The sequence below is a fragment of the Callospermophilus lateralis genome, chromosome 12 (genome assembly GCF_048772815.1).
Source record: "Callospermophilus lateralis isolate mCalLat2 chromosome 12, mCalLat2.hap1, whole genome shotgun sequence".
Lineage (NCBI taxonomy): Eukaryota > Metazoa > Chordata > Mammalia > Rodentia > Sciuridae > Callospermophilus > Callospermophilus lateralis.
In genome coordinates this window covers 10,399,682-10,404,591 of record NC_135316.1, presented here as the reverse complement: position 1 = coordinate 10,404,591, position 4,910 = coordinate 10,399,682, and the positions used below count along the sequence as shown (strand labels likewise).

At 43.1% G+C, this 4,910-nt stretch overlaps 1 pseudogene; it reads left to right on the top strand.

Annotated features, from left to right (window-relative positions):
* Positions 1-2,244: 2,244 nt before the first annotated feature.
* On the top strand, positions 2,245-4,491 carry LOC143642365 (elongin-A pseudogene; annotated as a pseudogene).
* Positions 4,492-4,910: the final 419 nt, after the last annotated feature.

The window sequence follows — 4,910 nt, the reverse complement described above, 5'->3', positions numbered from 1 at the left end:
CTGTGGGACATAATGTGTATTTTGAAGATCATTTTTATTCAACACTGGTACATTACTATTTCTTCAGTTGATGGACATCATAGGATATATCTTTTCATCCAGAAGTACACAAATTTATAGGCATTAGGTTCACTTTCAATCACTTCCTCCTTAAGAACACATGCATTCCTCCATGTTTCTTTATGGTCTTTTCACTAGACTTCTTTCTGAACACATTATTTTCGATTCCATAATCATTTTTTTAAGCAAAACTCACACACTATTCATGATAAACCCTAACCCTAATATTACCATTAGATATATAACTGGTTGGAATGAATGTATGTATATCAATAGAAGATTTCCTATATATTTTCAGATATCAATTCAATCCATTATTTAAAGTTGTAAATAGTTATATAATTTATTCACAATATGGTCTATTCATGCATCATCTCTATATTCATCAACAGAGTGTCCAACGATTTTTATGCCCAATACTAATTTATAAGTTTTCAAAATATTGCTCCCCATAATGGTGGAAGAAATACTCATGTCACTTGATCTACATATCCATTTTATCACAGTAATATTCTGGACACAAAATGCAAAGGTCACACTTATGATTGCACCAAAGCCTTTATGGAAAGTGAGCATGGATTACTAAAACATCTATGTTCATGTTGCCTAATGCTCTCCATGTAAATCTTATTGGTGACTACATACTTGTTTCTTTCTAGTATTATATATTCAACATCAACCCTGTTGAAAATGTCTAATCCTATTACTCACTTTATACTTTGCCTGATTTCCTAATGTCTCTATTGATATTTGCTTTCCTACATATTTTTGCCAGTTCATCATTGTGACTGACTCTTCACATGAGCTGACATTTACATTCACTCTCTAACCAAAACCCTATTGCTAAAGAACTTTTTTTCTCCAACTCATAGACTCACTATTCTTCATAAACCTACTGCCTATCTTCTAATCCTACGGACTAACCCTTTTTGACTGGATGTTCTCTTCTACATTCAATCATCCGAGGTACAGGGTCCTATGCCATTGTATATCAATATATCTGAGACCTTTTTGCAGAACATAATTCAAGCTAGTATCCCAAACAAGGGCCCAATGCCGTTCTGGGATTCAAATCTTTCCTAGATTTCTGTTTTCATACTTATATTTCATGTCTATATACGTAAAATATCACAGGTTCCCATTATAATTATTCATCCAGCAGAATCATTCCTAACCCAAATCGAATGTGCTATTAAACCTAAACATACACTGTTTTCTCAATCTAACTTTACAGAAGAGCAGGGACAGATTTGGTCTTACAATACAGGATGGTAGGGGATCTTCCACCTGCTGAGAACATCAAAGGTCCATGTAGAAATGATCCCTGGAGAAGATGTAGGCAGCTATGAAGGACATGAGAGGGCAAAAGTCATCTTCCATGGCAAACAACCTGGTCAGGATGAAGGGATGAGTCTGCATCAGCCTCTCTCTTCTTAATGTAGATAAGATGGACCAAACCAGGCCTGTGTGGAGAACTGTTCCCGGGTGCTAATGGTTGATATACCATTCGAATTTGTGAAAGTGTCACAGGAAGTAGGGGCAGCCTCCATCTCATGGGACCCTTGGAAGCAACTGTTAGGACAAAGTGGTTGCCAAGGCAGTGACTTCATTCAGTTCCTGAAGGAAGTGACCTACCTAACTTCATCGGTGATGGAACTCTCTGAACTTGGGATCCAAGAATCCAGGCACCAAGAGCCAGTCCCAGTCCCAGTCCCAGTGGGCTCACTTGTTTTTATTTACCAAGGACAGAGTCAGTCTTTCTTGGTACCTATGGATGTGAGGATGGCCAAATGCCAGGATAGCTCTGAAGAGGGGCCTTTCCTGAGATAGCAGTGAGTGACTCACTGCTGGCTTCTGACAACTTCAAAGAGTTGGCCAAGGAGACCATTTCTGAAAAAGGACAGTCCATTTTGGGGCAAAATAGTATGGCCCACTAGTCAGAGGACACACCGGATAGTCACAGACATAATTGGGTGAAGGAGGTGCCTTTGTTGGTGTGGGTGAGAGTTTGTCGTTTTGTCCCATGTTCTGAGAATAGGTAGGAAAGGCAGTTTGTTTGTTTTGGAGTGGACTGTTTCTAATAAGTCGTTTGAAAAGGAGAGTGTTTCTATGTCTGTGTATCCCACTGTGTCCGTGGTTGTTGACATTAGAAAAGATAATGAGGAGGCCACGCCAGTGACAGCGATGGTGGCGGAGTCGGTGCTCCAAGTTGTGGAGAAGCTGCAGGCACGCCTGGCTACAAACCCGGACCCCAAGATGCTATTGAAATATTTGAAGAAACTCTCCACCTTGCCTATTACAGTAGATATCCTTGTGAAACAATGAGGCTGATGAACAGGACTTTGAGAAAAGCAATTCCCGAAAGCACCCTCGGGATGCGGTTCAGAGGGAGGAGGAGATGGAAGGGTACTACCAAGAAAACAGCAAGGCGTCAGGCAGCCGATCCTATAGTCCCAAGCACAGACAGAAGAAACACAGAAAACTCTCAGAATGTGAACAACCTCACAAAGTGTCTCACAGTCATGAGAGGAGAGATGAGAGGAAGAGGTGTCACAGGATGTCACCTACATACTCATCAGACCCCGAATCTTCTGACTATGGCCATGTCCAGTCCCCTCCATTCTGTGCGAGTCCTCATCAGATGTACACAGACCATTACAGGTCACCAGAGAAGGACCATGAGTCCATTGTTTCACACCAGAAACCTGGAAGAGGCCACAGTAATGCCTTTCAGGTCAGACTGGGAGTTAGTCAAGAACATCACCTGGGAGAACCCCAGGGAAAGGGGATCTTGAACCAAAACAAGGAACACAGATCTTGCCAGAAGAAAAAAATGCCCTATTGATGCAAAGGGTGAGGATAAAGCCTCTGCTTTGGGCAGAGAGAAGCCACACAAGTCCCTCTCAAAAGAGGAGACCCGAAGGCCACTCCAAGGGGATAGTGCCAAGGAGAGACCACCTTCTAGTGCTGCCAAGAAAGAGAAAGAAAGTGAAGGCAGCAGCTTCAAAAGAAAGTTTTTACCCTCAGAGGTTGCTTCAGACAAGCACCTTAAAAAGCCAAAGCACAAGGATGCTGCAAAAACCAAATCGGACATAAGCAAGCAATGCGTGGACAGCACAGACATAGGAAGATTGGCTGGAGACCTGTTGCTTAGAACAAAAGAGAAGGTTTCTAACAATATAAAGGCTGAAGAAGGGAAAGTAAAGACCTCTAATTTGGATAAAAAGTCACTGGGCTCACTCCCTAAGGCAGAGGAGGCAGACGTGGAGGATGAATTCGAGCAGCCCACCATGTCATTTGAATCATACCTCAGCTATGACCAGCCCCAGAAGAAAAAGAAGAAGATTGTGAAAACTCCAGCCATGGCACTTGGAGACAAAGGACTTTAAAAAAGTGATTCCAAAAGCACTAGTAATAACTTAAACTCAGTTCAGAAATCACCCAAGGGGAATGAGAGCAGGTCAGAAAAGCTGCAGCTGGCTGGAGCCGACTCAACCAGGCTGAGAAAGGTCCCTACTGATGCACTGCCAGTATTGCCAGACCTCCCCTTACCCACCATCCAGAGCAATTACCGTCCACTTTCTTCCCTTGAAGTGACGCCCTCCTTCCAGCCGAAGAGAAAAGCATTCTCTTCACCCCAGGAAGGAGAAGAAGCTGGATTCACTAGACACAGAATAAATTCCAAGATGCAGGTGTATTCCGGTTCCAAGTGTGCCTGTCTCCCCAAAATGATGACCTTGTACTAGCAGTGCACCCTTGTTCTTAAAAACAACATCGATTCCATCTTTGAAGTGGGAAGAGTACCGTTTTCTACTCTTGAACCTGTTTTTGAGAGGTGTACACCTGATCAGCTATATCACATAGAGGAATACATTCACGTATTAATTGAAGACACAGATCAATTATGGAAAGTTTATTGTCACCGAGACTTTAAAGAAGAAAGACCAGAAGAGTATGAGTCCTGGCGGGAGATGTACCTGGGCTTCAGAATGCCCGAGAGCAGCAGCTACGAGTGCTAACAAAGAACATCCAATGTGCAAATGCCAATAAGCCCAAGGGCGGGCAAGCAAAGATGACCTTTGTCAACTCTGTCTCCAAGCCACCTAGAGATGTCCGCTGGAGGCAATAGAAGTTTGGAACAGGAGGAGCAGCTGTCCCTGATAAAGTCAAGATTAAGCCAGCCCCATATAACACAGGAAGCAGCCACATTCATGCCAGCAGCAACAGCTTGAACCCCAGCTCTGAGTGGCCAGCCTATGATGACCCCAGCACCAGCAGTGCCCACTTGGTGCCAGTGGTCAGTAGTACCATCTCCTATGATCCTAGGAAACCAGATGTGAAGAAAATCGCACCAATGATGGCCAAGACAATTAAAGCTTTCAAGAACAGATTCTCTCGACGATAAACCAAGCACTTACTTTGGAGATGGAATTTGGAAGGCAAGATTACAGGGACAATGGGGGATAGAGAGTGGGACTTCCAGGGGAGCCCAGAAGCTTACTTTGTGGAGCCTCTTGGCCTTGGAATCCTGCATAGTCGCAGGTGCTTCCCTGCACACCTACCTGTGCCCTGCCTGGAGCACACTTCAGAATTCTGAAGACGATGCGAAGCCTCAGTCTCACTGAGGATTTTAAGGTCAATTATACTTTTCTTTTTAATTAGCATCTTTGTAAACTATTAGACATAGTTTTAATTAATAAATATTGCCCCCAGATTGTACAAAAAAAAGAAAGAAAAGAGAATGAATCAATAGATGTGTCCTGTCTTGTAAAAAGCTTCCCAGCATTCAACCTGCGCAATTTATGAATGGACTGCGGGTTGCCTTAAGGATGGGCAACACCTACGATCTT